Genomic DNA, 21,270 nt, shown 5'->3' with positions numbered 1-21,270 from the left:
CTTGATAATGAATAAACATAAAAAATTTTTAAAAAGAAAACAGGCACTTGAGACAGTAACTTCAGGTACCTCCCAGACCAGGGGGGAGGTGGGTGGACCAGTGAAAAGGAAGAGGGCTGAAGGAAAGCAGTAACAGCCCTAGATCCTGTTCCCATGGAGTCTGAAGGCTTACTCTCTGGAAAGCACAAAACAGAGAAGTCTCTGCACAGAGCCAACCAGTGCAGCTCCGAGCAAAGGTAATACATCAAAATCAAGGAGATGAAGGTTATTTTAAATGCTGATGTTGAGTGCCGCCGGCTCTTCCCCACTGGGCTCCCAGAACCTGGCAGCCAGACCCTCACCTTCTCCTCTGGAGAATCTCATTAGTCCGAGAGGAAAGGACTACAGACACAGATGCTGCTGCCAGAACCCAAGTGGTGTCCAAACAGCTTGTGTAGGTGAACCGGTGTGGACTTGCCACGCGGCAAGGCCACGCATCATGCACAGATCTTCCAATCAGCTTGTTCGTCCCCTGTGCTTAAGCCTGTAAAGGACGACCATGGACCAGTAGACATCCAAGGGACACTTCTGACTTGGAAGACAGAGCCGAGAACACATAAACCAAACCACAGCACAGCTTGGAAAAGATAGACCCCGGGCACAGATTAGACACCACATTTACGAAACAAGAACGTGGCGCTATTTGAAAAGAACATTCAGAGCACAAAAGAGATTGGCAGAGGGTACGAATCATGCTAGCAAGATGCAGAACGCAACACAAAGCTCCACTAAGGAGAAAAATGGAAATAGGAGAGGATGGGAAAGAGAGCTCAAGAACGGGTCTGGACGTTTCATCTGAAAGGCAGGCAGTTACAGAAAATTTTAAAAAATGGGAGAAAATTACCAAAAAATTTAAGGGAATTTCCCAGAACTGAAAGACATGAGTGACCTGGTTGAAAAGCCCCACTGAATATCAGCACGAGGGAGGCAAGCGGACCCACCGCAAGGCCATCACTGTGAGATTTCAGAACACTGACATCGAGAGAAGAGCTTGCAGAGAGGGAGGGAAAAAATGACACACAGGTTCTGGAAGCAGAGAATGGCTTCGGATCGCTCAGCAGTAATGTGGAAACCAAGAAGACAGAGGACCAATACCTTTGGAATTCTTAAAATAATTCTCCCATTAGAATTCTTTATGCAGCCTAATCATCATTTACGTGTGATAGGAGAATAAAGACATCTTCAGACACTCCCTCCTCAGGAGCACGAGAAGATGTCCTCTGAGACAGGCGAGACAAGGGAAGGGGATCTCCAGGCTGAGAAGGAAAGAGGCCAGAGGAAGCCATGGAGGGTCCCTGTTCAGATCAAAGCAGTGTGACCTAAGCCTGGGGCCTGTTGAGTACTGTCGTTGCCGTGCCCTTGACCATCGAATGGACAGGTGTCACTCCCTGGTCCCACTCTGCCATCTGATCTCTGGAGCTGAACGGACTCGGATATTGACAGGTATCTGTCCTGGACGATGTGCTCCACATGCAGGAGTAAACCAAACAAGAGGAAGCAGGCGAGATCCAGAAAGCAGGAACTTCAACCCGAAAGAAGGCAGAGAGAGTGCCACGGAGGACCACAAAAGGAAGTCACAGAATGGCAGCCAAGACGTGCCACGCAGAGAGGCAGTGAGGACTGGAAAACGGGGTCTGGAGTGTGTAATACTTGATGCGACAGCCATTGTGGAAAGCCACACCAACAGCTATTAGGAGGTGAGGCAGCAATTAGCAAAAGGTACAAAGAAAATAAGGCAAATGCAGAAACCAGACCATTGTTAACCTCAGTGGAAAAAAAAAGGAAACCATAACTACCCACATATGTAATAAATGAGGATGTAATATGCATATATATATATGTAAGCACATACACACATATATATGCATATTCTGTTGCTGCTGTTCCAAGTTACCACAAAATTAATGGCTTAAAACAACACAAATGTGTTACATTGCAGTTCTGGGAGTCAGAAGGTCAAAATGGTTCTTGTCACCAGACTAAAACTCAAGGTGTTGGTAGGGCTGCACTCTTCTCTGGAGGCTCTAGGGAGAATCCACTTCCTTGATGTTTTCAGCTCCTACAGGCTACTCACATTCCTTGGCTCGTGGCCCCTTCCATCCTCAGAGCCAGCAACACCAGGCTTTCTCTTATCACCGCGTTACCCGGACTCTGCTTCCAGAATCACAGCTCCTCGCCTCTCCTACCTCTGTCTTTCATGTCTAAGGACCCTGGAGATTACACTGGACCCACCCAGAGAATGCAGGATAATCTCCCCATCTGAAGATCATTAACTTAATCAGACCTGCATGCAAAGTCCCTTTGGTCACTCACAGGTTCAGGGGGTTAGGATGTGTCCATCTTGAGGAGGGGGGATGCCATGTCCTGCCTATGACACGCATACATGCACATACATTCATACGTGCACAAAATATTTTTGAAAGAGCACTGGAAGGTACTGTTAATAGTATGCCTACCACCAGAATTATTAGGAGCAGAAAGGCTGGCTGTGTAAGGGCCTCCCTACTTTCTAAATAGGAAATCAATGGGAAATGTCTAAAATGGAAGAATCAAAAATATGCACATTCCTCAGAAACGTGAGATATAAAATTGCTAGAAGAAACAGCTAAAAGCGGCTGCCTCTGAAAAGGAGAGGGTGGGAGCATCTCTTTGGTGAAGTGATGTTGGTCCTGACTTCTCAAATGATGTGCGTGAACTGCTGTGAGACAGGAATTGTGCGAGGCGCCTGGGTGGCTCGGTAGGTGAAGCCTCCGACTTCGGGTCATGATGTCGTTCATGAATTTGAGCCCGGCGTCAGGCTCTGTGCTGACAGCTCAGAGCCTGAAGCCTGCTTTGGATTCTGTGTCTCCCTTTCTCTCTGCCCCTCCCCCACTTGCTCGCTCTCTCTCAAAAATAAATAAACACTAAAAAATTTTTTTTCGAGACGGAATGAGGAAGGGCATGAGGGCTTGCCTCCCAACTGCAACCATTGGTTGGCTTTGGCTTCCCTGCCCCTCCGCGAGCGCATCTAAGCCCTTCCACCGCTGCGGCTCTGGGAAACCATCCCATCCCCCGGCATGACCATGACCGGCTCCTCACACCCACACACAGTTCCATCACCAGCTATAAAAGTGGTACCTCCCACCCTGCTCCCCCACCCCGCCCCTCTCGAAACGTCTAATCCCCCCTCGTGCATCACTCCCGCCAAGCACAGCCCCTGCCCAGGGTGCTGCACACCCCTTCCATTCCTCCCAAAGTGCATCTGTGCTCGCCTCTGCTGCCTGCATCCCTAGCCGCAATGCCGGCTCACTCAACAGCCCACCTCAACCAAACACCCACGGTTGAGCCATCCCTGCCACATCAGCTCCCCCCACCCCCAACCGTCCCCAGCACCATTCCGGCCTTCCTCACCAGCCCCAGCCTCATCGGTGCCTCCCCAGCTCATCACCCCAGGCCTGTCCTCCAAGCTTGCCCCCACCAGCACAGAGGCCGTCATCCCCCTCTGTCACCTCAACAAGGACCGATGCAGAACAATTCTCTTCCAGAAACAGATTGCCCCAAACCTAACCCTTTCTCCATCAAAAATGATCCTGGGGCGCCTGGGTGGCTCAGTCGGTTGAGCTTTGTTCAGACTTCGGCTCAGGTCATTATTTCACAATTCACGGGTTCAAGCCCCGCATCGGGCTCTGTGCTGACAGCTCTGAGCCTGGAGCCTGATTCCGATTCTCTGTCTCCCTCTCTCTCCGTCCCTCCCCTGCTCACCTCCGTCTCTCCCTCATAAATAAATAAAAATTTTAAAAAATTTAAAAAAACCCAAACAGTCCTGATGTCACCATCATAAGAGCCCCTCCCACTCCATCTCAAGTCCTCGAAGCTGCATCGCTGAAAAACACAGACCATGTCTGTAGCAGAGCCTTCTTCCCCCCGCGTCTAAAGTCTACTTTTCCCTTGTGGGCTTTGCTTGTTTCCAGATTTACCCTTCTCCAGCCTGGGGCTTGGGGTATATTTGCCCTGACCCCTCCCCAAAGCGCAGAGTGAGCACGTGACCAGGCACCGCCAATCAGACGCCCCCGGGGACTGTGGTGGTTCAGTGGAAAGATGCTACCTGGTAGGATGTGAGTCAGGAGCGGCTGCCTGCGGGGGCGGGGAAGGGCTTGCCTGAGAACAAAGAGCTGAAGATAGAGGGATGGGACACTGAGGTCATTGTCTAGCCCCCACCCCCCCACCCCCAACCTAGCTGTACCTGGAGACAGGGCATCTCTGATACACCCAGTAATGGAAGCCTTTCCCTGCTCGGGTGTGAGTAAGTCGGTGTGAGTGAGTCGGTGCCCTGCGGCTGACAGTCCTGACTCATGCTAATCTCAGCCTCCTAAAGGGCTTCTTCCTGCGTGGGTGCAAATCCTGGCCTGGTCACTCTATCAGCTGTGTGACCTGGGGCAAAAATCATGGCCTATGGCCTCAGTTTTCTCAGCTGTAAAATGGGGTAATAATAGGAGCCACTTTGTTGTTGTGAGAATTCAAAGGAAATGCATTGAACATGCTTCCAAGGGTGCCTGGCACAAAGAAAATCCTCCATACATTTAAACAACTGTTAGTCCCTGACTAATCCAACCCACGGGTTTCTCTCCTCTCTTGAAAACCCCCGAGTGCCCGTGAGCGGACGTCACTCAAACAGCAGCTTGTACTCACGGAGCGCCCACGACGTGCCAGGCCCTGTGAACAGAGTTTTACAACTGCAACATCTCGTTCATGGTCACGCCTCACTCCGACCTTCTAAGTGGGGACTATTCTCCGCCCCCTGTGTTCCAGATGAGAAACGTGAGGTATAGAAAGGTTAGGAAAGCTGTCCAAGGTCATTATTAAGTGGTGGAGCTCGAGTCAAGTCCACGTCTGTCCCACCCTGAAGTCCAGAGTTTTCCACTCCACCATGTCCTCTTACAACTAACATGTGACTGTTGCAGACACATTAACTTGAGGCACAGATCGGTCTGAAAGCAAAGTTTCCAGTTAGCCTCCCTTGCCTGGTTAGGCCTGTCTGCGGGAGGGCAGGAGTCGGGGTGGTGGTAAACAACCTTCTAATCAGAGTGTCCGGGGCCCTGCCCAACACGGCAATCATCCATTCAACTATCTACTGAGTACCTACCATGGGCTCCACACTTGCTAAGACACTTGTGTCGTCCCATTTCGTCCTTACAATGATCCTGTGAAGTTTATTCCCATCTTAGAGGAGGACCTGAGGCTGAGAGAGGTTTATTGCCTCTTCCAGGGAGCACAGGTAGAAAGTTCCAGGGCAGGAATATGAACCCAGGTCCATCTAACTCCAGAGTCCTTGCAAACATGGCAGCATTCCGTCGTGAGTGCTGACCGCTAAGCCTCACTAAGCCGATGCCCTGGACCAGCTCTCTATGCCCCTGGTGTGGCATCAGCTCCCCAGGTATCAGCCTCATAGCTGGACTTCCTAGCGGAGCTTCCTACAAACGCACTTGTGGATGACCGAAGGCAGGAGAGGAATCGCGTGCCCCCTGCCACCCAACCATCTGCCAGGGCAGTGATGGGCTCCAGGCCTGGCAAACTTGGGGCTGGTGGAAGGCTGAGGGGAGCGATCAGGGCCTCCTAGACAGAGATGTCGATCTGCCAAGCCTTTCCCCCTCCCACAGCCTCTCTCAGTCACAAGCCTGGGCTGGATAAAGACTGGAGGGTATGGGAGGGGGGTCTCTCCTTTGGACTGCTCATTCCCTCTCAACACGAGTGAGATGCACATCATCATACCATTCCTCCGGCTTCCAGAAACATCCCTCCCATCCAAACCACCAGCTGCACAGAGAATACCAAAAGCCATTGGCAACAGGCCAACGGTCCTGCCATCCTGTTGCCACTTCAAAGCCCATCTGTCTGGCTCTGGAGTCACAACAAGATGACTTGTGGTTCTCACACCACCCTTGAGGCCAGGGCACCACCAGTGTGAGCATTTGTGATCACACCAGACCTGCTGCCACCATGGCGGCCACACTGGCAGAGAGGAGTGGAATCAGACTCCTTCCCTCATCCTAATGGTTACCATGACACAGGCCCAAAAGCAAGGAGGAAAAAAAAAGGATTTACACCCAAAATAGATGCTGGTAAGGAGCCGAAGCTGTCCTTGGGCATTAAAAAGAACCAGTACAGACTTCCATTAAGGAGCACGCAATTCTGAGCGTGACAAGTCAGGAGATGCCTGACTTGTCAGGAGCTGCGTGTGCTAGAGCAGTCAGATGGGCACCCCATGTCCTTGGATCAGGGGCCCACATGGCCAGGCCAAGGGTCCACATGAGAATCAGCCACATGGACCCTAGCAGGGCCTGTGTCTGGGCAGCTGTGAGCATGGGTCCGGTTCTGTCCTCCCCTGGAGGTAGCCCGTGGTCCACACCTGCCGGCTCCAGACCCCCTTCACTTACTCCCCTGTTGACCCGGGCATCTGGTCCCCGCCTCATGTCTCCGAAACTGTCTAGGAGTGCGAAATGTCATACTCCCCAAAAGGACACCACCATGGTTCCACTGGAAGATAAGTCCACAGCTTGGCTTTTTTCCGACCCCGATGCCACTGAACCAACAGACAAAAAAAAAGGAGTTATTCTACTGGCTTCGGTGCTCAATCCTAGTTGCTAAAGAGCAGTTGGGTTGCTGGTTCAAAACAGAGGCAAAGGAGACCATGTCTGGAATCCAGAGGATTCTCAGTTACCTCTTAGAACTTCCAAGCCCCAAAGTTAGGGTTGATGGAAAACTACAGTAACAATAAATTGTTTTGTGCCATTGGGCACAAAAGCCAGACCAACAGGGGATTTGGATCCTTTGAGAATCAAGGTTTGGGCCACTGCACCAGGTAGAAGAGGCCTGGCCTGCTGACATTCCAGCGAGCACAGAGGAAATATAGGGTGGATAATGGGAGAAAGGGGCCAGATATCAAATGCGGCTTTGGGAACAAACCTAGAAATGAAAACGGTAGTAGTTTTGTATATTTTCTATTTACTTGATACATATATGTGTTTACTTGTACATGGTAACTGTTTTTCTTTTTTCCTCCTTTTTCCCATTATTTCATATACAAGCTGTTGGAAGTTAAAACCATAATTTAGTCTTTTTATTTTTAAGATTTTATTTTTAAGTAATTGCTACACCCAACATGTGTCTTGAACTCACAACCCTGTGCTCAAGAGTCACATGCTCCACCGACTGAGCCAGCCAAGTGCCCCTATACTTTAGACGTTAGGTAACAGAATAGTCAGTGGGACTGTGACTGAACTTGAGAGTTATTCATGTAGACAGTGGCTGATAAGTGATTAGTGGGACTCTTCATTTGGGGAAAAGGGAGAGAAAAATAGCTGCATCTTGGTAAGTAGAAATATAGCTTATATCGTAGTTACTCCTTATATCGTAGGGGAGCCCAAATTTGTGTGAAAGGTACGATTGGAATTGTCCAGCCAAAGGGATAGATGGTGCCAGCCATCGATTTATGCATCCTTCATTTCCTGCTTGGTGAAAATGGAGCCAGGCCCTTGAAAGATTTCTCCTTTGCCAGCAGGCACGGAGTTAGACTCTGCCACCAGGGGGCACTGGAGGGACACTGAGAAAAAGGGAGTCTTCTTTCCTACACATAGTGTGCTCTCCGGGAGAGCTGTACACAACTTCTCCAGCAGCCAGATCCTACTGCCCCTGTGGCTTCCCTGTGCCCAGTCCTGCCCTGTTGCAACTTCCCAGCACCCAGCACCTACCGCAAGGGCGCTTCTGCAGCACCTAGTCTGGGCAGTGTGTAACTGTCCCCGGCCGCCTGCAGCTTCCCCCCGGAACCCCCTTGAGGAGTTTAGTGGCAGCATGCCTCCGGCAAGATACTTCCTCACACACAGCTTTCCTTGGGACCCAAAGGATGGCTTCCAGTGAGCTCCAGGGGCAAGTTTCCAGTTCTTCCAACACGTCTCCACAGTGATCTCCCTGTCATCCAGGGAGCCATAGCCATGCCCTCTCCATCAAGGTCAAGATCTCAGACCTGGGGGGGGCCTCTTCCCTGGGCGCTCCATGGTGACCCCGGGGGAAGTCGCTGGTCTCATGTGTGCTATTTCTAGATTCTCTGCAGTTCGTTTTACATCTTACCAGCCAGTCTCTCATTACTCCAAACCCGGATGTAGTTAACAAGTCTTGATAGTAACTTTTCCTGTTCAAATCACTATGTGGGATCTGTCTTCTGAATGGACTCTGATACGGTCACCCACAGGGACCCTCAAAGGATCATTTTCCATCCTTATGGTCCTTGAGTTCAATTCAGCCTCCTTGCCAGCTAACAGTTACGCTGCTTCAAGCACTCGATCGGCAGCCATTTACTGAGTGCCACTGCTGGGCCACAGGACACCCTACTTCTGGGAGCTCACAAGCCAGCCAGTGGGTTCTCTGGCTCTCAATCCTGTCCACGCCGCCACCTGGCTCCACGCCCTTGACTCTGCCACCCATCAGGCCCCTCTGCTCTGTCTCCACTACTGCACGGCAAGCACCCTCGTGGGCATGCGATCCCCTCCGCTGAGATGCTCAGGCACCTGTGAGTACAGACCCCCACTTTCTGGACCTTTGCACCTGGCTGGTTTGCAACCACCTAAAATCCTGCTCTCCTAGAACCAGGTGCCTCATGTGTCCTCTGGTTTCTCTCCCTATGTGGAAGTGGCACCACCCTCCCCTTGGGCACCAAAGCCCCAAACCCTGAAGAGAACTGAGGGCCCCCTTCCCTCTCAATCCAGCTGGCACCTGATCCTATCCTCAGGCCACCATCCTCCACCCCTGCCCTCCAGGCCCTTCGTACCGCAGGTCTCGACCGTGGCGGATGTTCTACAACGGGGCTGCCTGCCTCTCGCACGTCTACCGCCCACCCCAGCCGCTCAGCAAAGCTTTCCCACAGCACGTGCCTTCCTCCATCAAAACCTATGATGCCTGGTGAAAATGTTCTGAAATTGATTGTGGTGATAGCCGCACAACTCTGTGAATGTACTAAAAACCATCGAATTGCACACTTTAAAGGGGGTGAATCGTATAGTATGTGAATTATATCTCAATACAGCTGTGTGGTTTTTTTTTTTAATCCATCATGATTTTTCACACACAGTAAACTCTAAACTCTGGTCCGGACCTCTGCCGAAGGCTGACCACAGAATGGCCTCACCCTGCCCCCTGCTTTCCCAGGGCCGGTCACTGTACCCCAGCTCACACCCTCCGTTCTCACACCTGTAACCACACCCCCACCATCCTCTCCTCCGAGGGGCTCCCCCAGCCCTCCGGACCCCCACGCCCACTGCTTCTCCTCGACCACCCATCCAACGGTCTTTAATCAGTTTCTGTTGGGTGCTCATTTTGCTTTTCATGTGTATATGCATGTGTCTGCTTTCCCAAACAGAGGAGGTCAGAGTTCATGTCTGGCACCTTACTCCGCCGCCCCCCCCCCACCAGACAGTTCACAGCTGCCTCCCCCTCCTGCCCGTCCCCGGTGACCCTTGAGGCAGAGAGGACTGTGTGAAGTCACTCCCAGGCAGCTGCAACATCCTCAGCACAGTGCTGCAGTGCCCAGAGTGACCCCCCGCAAGCCCCATTCTAGGGGTCGCTTAGCAGAGCTCCCTGAGGCACGGTGCCCACAGGGCCCTCTGCCGGAGCTCCTGGCTTCCTGCACCAGCTTTCCCAGGCCAGAACTTATGCCTGCCGTGGGGTCTGCAGGCCCCACGGGCCCCCAGATGTGCACGACTCAAGGGGTCGTGGGGGTCCTAGGTCAGGGTGTCAGTGGGCCACAGGAAGCAAGGGGGGACGGTCTCCCATGCCCCTCCAGGCCCTTGGAGGCCGAGGCCCCGGCCTGCCTGTCGCCACTCTCTCCCCACCATCTACTCCACTTTCTCACCCTCCTCTGAGATCAAGTGACACCAAACAACCACCTGGCTGACCCCTTCCCAAGCCAAAATTAAGATGTCCTTGCAGGGGTCTTCAAGGCCTGGGAGCTGCCATTAGGGCACAGCCCCGCTCCATCCGCTGCTAAACGAACTACGTACTTGTTCTCGTTTGCTTTCTCCTCACCCTCCGCCCCAGCCCGCATCAACCCTTTTGTGGAGGAGAGGGGGTGGAGGGGCGTCGAGGCGGGGAAGCAGAGCCCTGGATTCTGGGCCGTGCAGCTCAGAATCCCTCGCCCCTGGCCCAGCAGCCCCAGGGCCACTCGCCCTCCCCCAATTTCAGGGCTGGGGAGGCGCAGCCGGACTGCACCTCAAACCCTGTTGCTGCCGCTCCGGTTTCCGGGTCCAGTCTGCAGAGTGGAGTGAGCAGGACTCCTAGTTTAAGATATAAGAGAACCCAAGTCAAGCTTTTAGCACACTGCCTGGCACACAATAGGCACTAAATAAATGTTAAGTCTTTTGAAGAGTATTATGGGATTAATCAGGGCAAAAGACCAGTGAAGTGTCCTCAGGAAACCTAGACTCCGACTTAAGACCACACCCACAAATGCCTCTCGCTCGCTGTGGCCTGACCCAGAGTCCTATCTCCCAGCTAAAGCCCTCGTCTGCCCCTAACCCCCAGTCCAAGGCCCCTGGCCACAAGAATGGGCAACCTCTTCACCAGAGCCCTGAATCCATCATCGCAGCCACAGACACGGGCGCGCGCACACACACACACACACACACACACACACACACACAGATACACATGCATATGCACACAGAAACATGCATGTGTGCACATATTGACATGTATATGAGGACAGGTGCACGCACACACACATATACACGTGTGTATATGCAAAGACGTGTACATAGGTGCACATACGTGTGCACACACAAATACAAACAGATGCATGTGCACACTCACCGCCCCACACAGACCAATACAGACACACGCTGACATGCAGAGACACATATATATAGACAGACACCTATGTACTCTCTCTCTCTCTCTTTCCTCTCATGCTCCAGGCGGCCCCTGCACATGCACAGAACATTTCACCTACAGTATGGGCCAAAGAGGCATTTGGAAACCAGCTTGGGAACCTCATAACCATTCATAACATTGTTCTGATAGAAAACACAAAACATTGCCCGATAAACAAACATTTGCAATAGAATTCCTCCAAGAGCTAGGAATTGCCTGTGCTAGAAAACTAACAGAGCAAGAAGAGAAAAACCGCATACACTTAGTTTGCCTCTGCAAAATTAATACCAATTACAAAAACATTTATGTGAACTGCTTACCATTTACACCTAATTACCATGCAGCACAATTATGCATACCATTAAGGGCATGCCAGATTAATTATGCTGTACATTTCATTTGATTACACCACCACACCCTCCGTCCATATATGCCCGGCTTCCAGAGGGCCATCCCCCTGACAGAGTACACGGGCAGGCTGTACAAACCAGAGAAACATTGCTTTCTACCCTCAAATGGATCGCGGTCCCTCCCCCAACCTCTTGCCCCAGCCAGAGCCAGCCTGACTCTGGCCCGGGCCTCCCTGCCAACATCACCACCGTGGGAGCCCAGGCCGAGACGCCATCTTCCCACCAGGGCCTCCTCCTGAAGGCTGACCTTCAAAGGTCTCCCTGTGGCCGTGGCCGCATGCACAGGGGCCACGATACAGCCAATGGTCACCATGCGTGTCGCTCATGAGGAAGCTGGCCTCGCTGTCCAGACAAGGTCACCCCACGCTCATCTGGCAGACCCCGCCAGGGCCCTGCACCCGTCTACTTGGCACACAGAGCCAGCCACAGCCCAGGCCCTGCACAGTGCAGGGCCTCTCCCCCTCTGCTCTCCACACAGCCGTGGACAGTCCTGCCCCCTCTTTATTAAAGACAACAGGAATCGACCCCCTTGGTTCCCACTTAGCCCACTAGATGCTCTTCAAATACAGTGGGATGACCCAGGCCTGAGGAACAGGAGTCAATGGAAGCTGATAAATGGACCTTCCCAGGATGGGGAATTCCTCAAAACTGATGGGAGGCTGGTGACACGGGCCTCCTGGAGGCAAAGAGCAAGAAGTAACTCAGCCAGTGACAGAGGGAAAGAAGGGGTGCGCGCGTGCGTGCCTCCACAGCCCCAGAAGGGAGCACGCCGCTGAATGTTAATTCTCGAACACCTGTGAGGCCACCTGCATCAGGATTCCTTGAAAAGATGAGTGACATAAAATGTCTGACGAGTGACACAAAATATCCAGGGTTAGGGCAAGAAGCAGTGTTTCAAACAAGCAACCCAAGCCGGTGAGGTTGCCTCCACTTTGCAGATGGCAAAACTGAGGCTAAGAAGCATGGGGTGATCTGCCCAAGCGTGCAGCTAGGAGGCGGCAGGGCCGAGGTGAGACCCCGTCTGTCCAGCACCAGGTCTGCTGGCCCTGACCTGATGCCACATTGCCTCTCGTCTCAGGGGTGCTAACCCGGCTCATGCCATTTTTCTAGAAGGTCTTTGGGAATAGGAAGGGAATGGCCCTTCCTGTGACATGCAGAAGACTCATTTCTGTTTTAGAGAAATGGCTTTTGTCTGTTTCTTGCTTGCAGTTCCACACTACTGTCCCCGGCTTATCCCCACCCGCCCTGCCTCTAAAGGGAAGGGTGGATGCCAACTTTGCAATTCGCGTACCATTCTCTGAGAGTGAAGGGACTGACCCCCGAGCCCAGGACAGAGCCTAGGCCTTGAGACTCATCTTCTGAGGGGCCTCCTGAGAAATGCAAGGCCCGGCTCAGACCCTCAAACATCAGTATCCTCCAGTTAAGTTACTTCCCTTCGGAAAGTCCACAGAAGTTGCTACCAGTTATGGACGAAAATGTGCCAGCCCTTCTGATCCTTGCCCCTCCCTGGGTCCCCCAGCTCCAGTCCTGTCCCCTGTGGGAAGCATCTGCAGGGCTCCCCCCAACTACCCCCACCTGTGCCCTCTCAGTGGCTGCACCCCCACCCACACAGCTGGCCAGGCGACATGGCCCAGCCTCTAGCCCCATCTCCATGCCCGCACCACCGCTCCCCTTCTGTCCAGGCCCCCTGTCCCCCTCCTTCTGTCCAGTCTCTCTGCCTTGAGGCCCCTGGATGCTCCCTCTCCGATATAAATATGGGCATGTTACTCCAAGCCCAACATCTGCCAGAGGCTAGCCCCCAGCCTTCTGTGGTCCAGCTGCAGCCCCACATCCCACCATTCCTCACACCCCCTCACGTCAGAAAATGCCCTTGACCCCCTGGCTAACCGCTCCCTGCCCTTCGACACTCAGCTGAAGCATCCCCTCCTTTAGAACAGTATCGTGATAAGCACTTCGTAATGTGTGTAACTGTCGAACTATGGCGTACACCTGAAACTAAGCTAATATTATAGGTCAACTAAATTTCAATTTAAAAAATTTTAAAAACCAACCCTCCAAAAACCTTTCCTGATATTTTCTCCTCTCCTAATGAAACGGCTGAGCCCCTGTGGGATCCAGAGCTCTCTCCACTCACCTATATCCTAATAATCGCCCTGGTCAGATTCACCCACTATGGCCTTAGAGACCAGCTCAGTCTCTCTCATCTTTGTGGCCAGTGCCTGGCACACAGTGGGTCTTACATAAATGAACAGATGAATGTGACTTGAGGATCTGAAGCAAAGGACCTCTGGACAGAAAACTCAAGAGCTGCCACGCCTGCCAAGGCGGCGCCCTGGCATCTCACTCTGCTGGCCCCCAGCTCCTTGCAGTCCAGGCTGAGTGGAGGGTGTGGGCAGAAAAAACACAGAAGCAACTGCCCAGCCCCACTGGGCTTCCCAGCTGAGCCTCCAGTACCAGGCAGGCCCTCAGGCCGCCAGCAGATGGGGGGAGGGGGGGGACCAGGCCAGAGAGAGGATGGCAATAGCACCACCATTGTTGCTGGTCATAAAACCATTAGGAACCAGTGCTGCGTCCCAGCTGGCAGGCCCACTGTGGTCTAGAGCCTCCCACGCCTCCAGGCCAGGTGACAGGGCCAGAACCCAGCAGAGAGGGCACTGCCCGCTCCAGGCCCAAAGAGACCAGAGGGCAGGGAGAGGGAGAGAGAGAGAGAGGACCAGGGGCTTAGAGGCCCTTCGAGGTCCCCAGTGGGCATGGACTCTCACAAGACTGAAGTTAGCGCATCAAGATGAAAGGCCCAGAGATCAGGCGGCCAGGGCCAGAGGGCTCACAGATCAACCGGCGAAGCCTGGCTTTCCAGAGGAGGCTGACACCCCCCCAGCGAGGATGACAGACACCATTTGCAGGGTCGTACAGGGCACCAAGGCCTTCACGGGGGTCATCTCACTCGGTCCCCACACTCACCCTCAGGCAGCCCTGCCATGAACCTGCTTAGAGAAAAGGAACCCCTAGCTCCTCACCACCTGCGGCTGTCCGGGAGAGTGCCAGCTGGTTTTCATAGAGAATTTCACTGGATTCAGGCAACACCGGGACGTCGTGGAGGCTGCCTCCCCGCATCTCACAGATGCAAGGCCTACGGCAGCGAGGGCAGCAGGGCTGAGATGCTCACCAAGGTCTGCCCGCCTCCCGCCTGCCACGGCTCCTCTTTGCCCAGCACATCTGTCCCCTACCAGCCTGGGGCTGGGGGGGGGGGGTGCAGCAGGGGGCCGCACTCCGTGCCTGTTTGCAGCGTCACTGTCACCGTATTTATCTTCCTGCCTGAATCCAGGGGTGGGGCCGAGACAAACAGGACGCACACCCTTTCTCATATCATGGTAAACAGGGGCAGCCTCGGAGAGGAAAGCAAACCCCAAGAGGGCACCCATCAGTGGGGTGCAGGGCTGGAAGAGGAGGCTGTGGAAGGGGAAGGTGGGTGCTGTTGCCAAGCAACAGGCAGAGGAATTTGGATCTGCCTTTCCTCGCCCCTCCACCCCATCCACCTGGGTCACTGCCACCCATGCACGGGCCTCCAGTGAGCCCACGTGCTGGGTGAGTTCTCCAGAGCCCCTTCCATCCCTTTTGGGGGTCTCCTGAAGCCCTACTTGGTCCTCCCTGTGCCGCTCTGCACACTGTCCATGCTGTGCCAGGGCTGGGTCACCTGAGCTCCCTCCTGGGACCAGGCTCTGGTTATACCTCCAGTTCCAGGGGACCCCTTGCGCCACAACAGCCACCAGATCGAACCCTTCCGTGAAGATCTTCAACGATTTGCTTCCTTTCCTGGGTGAGCTGAGAATTCTAGTCAGTGCCCCAGAAAGCTAAGGTGGCCCCCTGGCCCTGGCATGGACCAGCTGCCTATTTTCCGCTCTCACCCAATCCTTAGTAGCCCAGGCCTTTGCTTAGAGTGTCCGCAATATTTCTTCCTGCAACCTTTCCAGAAAAGACAGGTACCTGAGAGGCTCTGTCCTTTGCTGTTGGTCTCCGAGCCCGTATCTCATCCATTACAAAAAGAAAAAAAGCCATTCTTCCAGCCCTAGCATGACTCAATTTTTTTCATATTCTTATCCAGAAGCTTTCAAAAGTGCGGTTTTGTTTATTTTTGTTGTTGTCATTAAGAAAGCAACACATGTGCATTTACATTTTTCTAAAGATTACAAAAACGTATAAAGTATATAAAGTAAAAAGGCAAAGTCTCTGTGGATAAGACTGCCGTGCATCCTTCCGGAACAACTTTTACCGTCCGTGTACATTTGTATTTATTTTAAAGGATTTTACAAAAACAAGATCACACGCCGCACCCTGCGTTTGCGGGTCACCCAACACCGTATCATGGACATTTAACACGTCAGAGTAGACATACTGCTACCTCGTTTCCAAGGCTTAGGGAAATCTAAATAGATTCCCCTTTATCCACAAATGTATTTACCTTTCCAGATTTTCTAAAGTTAATCACAGGACCACTCCGGCACGAAGGGTGCTGTCGGCTGCAGTGTTAGAGGACCTCACTTGCCAGGCACAAGCTGTGTGCCCCCCTCCTCAGGATTTTCTGGGGAACCTCTGAAGGGAGGCACACTTCCAGAGCCCCAAGTCCAAGCATTCCCAAACATTTCACCGTGCCACAACCCATGCCCAATCCAGGGCTCGGTAAGCCACACATCTGACCCCATTGTCCCATAATGTCCCCTCCGAGCATCTAGACCACCTAGATCCACCAGAACACAGAGATCTAGGTGATCTGTTAGGTCTGGAACGTCTGCACCAAACTCCACCTCCATCCACACAACACAGCCGGCAGAGTACTAGACCAGGAGTCAGGACACCCAAGTTCTGACCTTCCGCTTCCTAGCTGAGAGAGAGGGCCCTCCATCCCCTCGGTGCACCCAGACAGGGTAACTAACAACTGGCTCAGAATAAAAATGACCTTGACATTTGAAACGGAAACAGGGAGGAAAGATCAATAGGGATGACAGTGAGCAGGGCCATGACCGCAGGAAAGACAAAATAGGAAACTGGTTATAGAAGTATATAAGGCTGGGAAGCCTTAGGGGTCAGAGGGGACCACAGCAGGATGGGAGTGGACGATGCGGAGCTCTGGTTGAAAAAAAATTCCACTCCCTACTGGGATGCAGTTAGGAAAGCCCCAGACGTCTGCACCTCCTCCCCCTGTCGCTGTCCTCCAGACAGGCCTGGTCTGGATGTGATCAGCAAGGGAGATGTGGCCTGGAGGGCCCAGAGCGCTGGCTGTCCTTGCTGGGGGCTGCCGGGCACCTGTAGCCACACCCGGGTCATATCGCGCTGTCCCCACCCTCACCCCCAGCTGGAGGTTTTGGGCTCAGTTGTGCAGGGTGCAGGGGGGCGGGGGGAGGGAACCTGGAGGGAAGGACAGAATCAGCTTCTGCTGCCCCCATCTCCCTCCTACTCGCAGTCCCTTGCAGGAATGTTCTGGAGGCTGGGGCACCTCAGCCTGGATTAGGGGAAGCCACAGGAGGACTAGCAAGGGACCCTCCCACGCCCCCATTCATACCACGGTTGCAGTCACTGGCATGTGATCCTTACCCTGACGGGTGTTTCCCTTCATGACCGAAGCCCCCTGGGGTTGGGGTGATTTAAATATGCTCAGTTTCCCTCCAAGTCTGAGCTCTTAAGTGCTAGTCTATGGAATATAAAGGAATCAAGAGCCTAGCAACTGAGATTAGCTGGCCCCTTCCCTACCCTCCCTTCTGTCCCTGTCCTCTCCCCACCCCACCCCGAAATGCCACTACAAGCCATTGTCCACAGCCACGCAGGAGGTAAGAGCACAGGGGCCAGTGTACTGCAAATCAATGTGGGGCCTCAGCCTCTCAGCCTGGCCCCCACACACAGGCCCCGCCCCACACCCTAGCGGCTTTTCTACACTCCAGCCACCCCAACCCCCCTCCCCCTCCCCAGCCTGGCTTCCTCCCCTCAGCCTGGAAGCCCCACCTCAAGTGCTTTGAGGCCCATCCCAGGTGCTGCCCCCAGGAAGCCTTCCTGGATCCCCTCAGTTGGTTGTGACCTCGCCATCCTTTGAGCACTTTATTTCTCCCTCTCCTGTGACCTCGGTCTATGGTCATTAATTAGTTGGGCTCATCGTAAACTCACTCTGTGTCTCCGCAGACCCTAGCACAGGGCCTTGCCCACGGGAAATGCTCAGCAAGCAAACATGGAGCACTGGAGACGGGGTCAGAGTAACGCCTGCAACTACAGCGTGAGGGATCGGAGGCGGGTACAAGGACAACCTGTTGACAATGTGATCTGTTACACTCGGGGACAGACGGCAAAGTGGCACAGAGGGGCCTCCATGTCTGAAGATTATCCAATCAGAATCAGCGCTTTCCTCCTTTGTCCAAAATTTTGCAAAAGAGGCAAAAGAGGAGGGCAGACAAGGCTTCTGCGAGCATTTCACGACGCGGGTCCACCCGAGCTGCCCACGTGATGAAGACAGGCACAGCTGCCTCCCGCTGAGCCCAGACCCTCTGCTGAGGGCACAGGGCACAGTCTCTCCAGGAATCCTCGCAACAACCGTGGCGAGAGCCTAGTCTCATTTCTGTGTTACAGGTGAGGAAACTGAGGCACAGGGGAATTAAGTTAACAGCCCCAGATCTCACAGCAGGGAAGCAGCTGACTCCGGGGGGCCTCACTCCGGGAGCCTCACTCGGGGGGCCTCACTCCAGCTGCCTCGAAACAGGCTCATGTCTAAGCAAGTCGTATCTCTCGCCCCGAGGCTGCACATGGTGTACACAGAAGTACACACAGACACACGTGCACCACACCCTGTCTTGCCCAGAACACGCAGCCAAGTGGAGGCAGGCTTGAACACACACACACACACACACACACACACACACATACACACACACACACATCTATGGCACTTCATGGGTCTCAGATTTGTGTGTGTGTGTTTTAGGGAAAAACCGTCAAAGAGAAAGGACCATAGGAAGCCCTTATGATTTGCAGGGAACAGAATCTGGCACCTTAGTTTACCATGAAAGGGGCGGCAAAGCACAAGCCCATATGGACACCCAGCCTCAAAGGGCAGGTGGAGGCTCCCGACTGACTCCACTGTTAGATACCAAAATGGAAGTGGAAACAATTCCCAAGGGCGCCAGGCACCAAGTCAGGGACCCCAGGCTCCCACCAGCAGCAGGAAGTGACGCGGGAAAGGAGCATGTGACAGGCCAGGCGCACTATTGGCTCTTCTGGCCTCGGGCTCTAAGTAGCAGTTCCAGCCCCAGCCAGGCCCCACACCCGACCGCCCTCACCCAGCTTTAAGTGTCCTCACAGCTTACAGTTCTTTCAAGCCTAAGCTGTAAGCCTTGGATTCCAATGGTAACATTTCAGGCCCACGGATGGGGAGTGAGTGGTCTATTCTTAATGTACCCTTTCAGGAGCCAATGAGACTGATCTGAGGAATCTCTGTGTGCTTCCCAACAAACACAGCCTTGCCTGGCCACCGCTAGGGAGGGGACAGAGACCGAAAACACAGATGTGTGGCAAGCTCCCTGCCATGCAGCAGACACCCCTGGAGGCCCCACTAAATGTCTGATAGGGACCCAGAGGCAGATAAGTCAAGGTCCTTGTCCTGTGGAGACCACAGGCTTATGGGAGAGATAGTCACACAGAGTGGCAGCCCTGGAGAGCTGGAGCAGGGGACGGTGTAAGTTCCCCAGGGGCCAGGTCACCCTGGGCAAGTGTTTTGTAAGTCCTGTCTACCTTGTGGCCTTTTTCAGAGGACTTCAGCAGTGACGTGTGTGACTGTGATAGGGCAATATCCTCAGGGGACTCAAGAGCATACTGTGAACTGCACTGCGAGGGGGACCCTTAGGAATTATGTACACACACAGCCTCACATCGATCACAAGTGTGTGAAGGTTTCACTGGAGGCTGTATTTTTACAGCCTCTGTGGAGTCACCTGTGACAAACCTATCTCCCTGCCTGGCCCCCACCCCCCACACCACCTTCTCCTTTCAAAGGCCCATCCCCCAGGAGGCCTGGTTCTCTCAGACCTCCTCTCCTTGGAAGCCTTTCCGGATTACCGCCGCTGAGTGGTGAAAACAGACCACCCCGCCCCCATTTCTGGGTCTGAAATTCCACCACCAGAATCAGAGCCATAGAATTTCAAAGTTGGAATGGACCTTCAAGCTCCAGTCCAACCCCCACCCCACAGAGGAATCCTGTCCGCAGACACCCTGACAGATGGCCACAGTCCGGTTGTCCTCTCCAGGGCTGGGGGAGGGGGGGGGCAGTCCTTGCACTGTGCACCCAGCACTCAGCGAATCTAGGAAGAATTCACCTTTCTAAGGCCGGGATGGAAAACGAGGAGAGTCTCGGTCAGCCTGAGCTGGGAGCTGCGCTGAGGAGTAGCTGAAGACAGGCACCAAACAGCTGGACAAGAGCGCAGAGAGGGAGCCAGGGCCCAAAGAAGTGGGGCCCGGGAAGGGAGGCAGGCACGCAGGTGCCAGACCTGCCGCACAAGTTTGGGGGCCTCTGCCCGGGCGCAGCGCATGCACACACATGCGCACACACACAGTCTCACACTTTCACAGTTGCCAGTCAAGCAACCCAACGAGGGGCTTAACGGGACCTGGAGGCAGAGCAGGACCACCTTACCCCAGAAACCTAGCAGGGACTCCCTCCCTTCTGCCAACCCAAGCGCCCAAACTCAGGAGGCTGGGTCAACCACCAGAAGACAGCCCAAAGAGGGTCCCTCCGCCTGACAGCTGGGCTCCCCAAATCCCACAGGCCAGTCCTAACACTCCAGCAACGCCTAAGGAGAAAAGCTTTCCTGGCTGCAGCTGTCACATCTGTCTGGAAGGGAGGAGGCACAGCAGAGCAGCACCTGATCCCAGGAACCCTTCGCAGCCCGCCAGCCCGGGGAGGCCTGAGGCCGAGACCGGTTCAGCCGCTGGCAAGCCCAGGATGAAACATGAAGACTGAACAGTCCCCCAGGGATGCTGATGGCAGTCTCTGGGCACGGCGGCGAGGGGGCAAGCTGGGTCACAGGGCAGAGGGCGCTTCTCACCCAGGCCCCGGCCCCTGCTGGTTTGGGAGGGGGCTCGTGGCGTGGTTCCGGGGGCCCGGCCCTCCCTCCCCCGCCCTCAGGCCGGAGCTGCCCAGCTGGGTGCTGGACGCCATCTTGGGTCAAGGTGCAGCCACAGGGGGCTCCCCTCAGGAGCGGGGGAAGAAAGCCCCTGAGATTCGCCGGGCCGCCCACCCCTCTGCTAGGGCAGCAACACCTACTCAACTGGCTTTGCAATACGGAGAGGTGGAAGGACGCTGGGGATGGAGAGAAGAGTGGGAAATCACAGAGGGGGGAGTGAGGGAAGTGGGTGCCCCCAAGAAGGGAGGTTCCAGGAAAGCGAAATGCAGTTTGGCAGCCCGAGGGCCGCGGGCCCCAGCGATGGGGGACTGGGGAGGCCGGGGGCGGGCCCTGGACCCACGCCAGCTCGGTCCGCGCCGAGGGGGAGGGAGGGCAGGGCAGCCTGGGGGAGGGGAGCCGGGGTGAGGGCGGGACACGGACCGCGGCCGCCTGCGACTCCGAAGCTCTGGGTCTCCCGGGGTGCGGGGCCGCGGGATCGCGGGGCCGAAGACCCCGCTCTGCAGCCTATGCGAGGCCTCGTCCTTCACTGTGCAGATGCGAAGCTTTCAAGGACACGTCTGCACCGGCCCAGCGGGGGTGCGTGTGCGTGAGTGTGTCCGCGTGCGTGTGTGTGCGACTGGGGGTGCTGCTGCAAGGGGCGACCCTGGGCGCCCCCAGCCGCGCCGCTCCCGGCCCCGGCCCGCAGCTCCCATCCCGCGTTTTCCGGCCCCCGCGGCCCCGGCTCGGGATCTTCGCCCGCCCCCGCCCCGCCCCCACACTGCGGCGCCGCC

The 21,270-nt window shown here is 54.6% G+C and overlaps 1 protein-coding gene across 2 annotated transcripts in view; it reads right to left on the bottom strand.

Moving 5' to 3' along the window:
* The window catches only part of DNMT3A (DNA methyltransferase 3 alpha), a 98,738-nt gene that overhangs the window by 76,792 nt on the left and 676 nt on the right, over positions 1-21,270 (bottom strand). The window lies entirely within an intron of this gene.

This window comes from Suricata suricatta, chromosome 4 (genome assembly GCF_006229205.1).
Source record: "Suricata suricatta isolate VVHF042 chromosome 4, meerkat_22Aug2017_6uvM2_HiC, whole genome shotgun sequence".
In the NCBI taxonomy this organism is placed as follows: domain Eukaryota; kingdom Metazoa; phylum Chordata; class Mammalia; order Carnivora; family Herpestidae; genus Suricata; species Suricata suricatta.
This window is presented reverse-complemented; position numbering and strand designations above follow the sequence as displayed.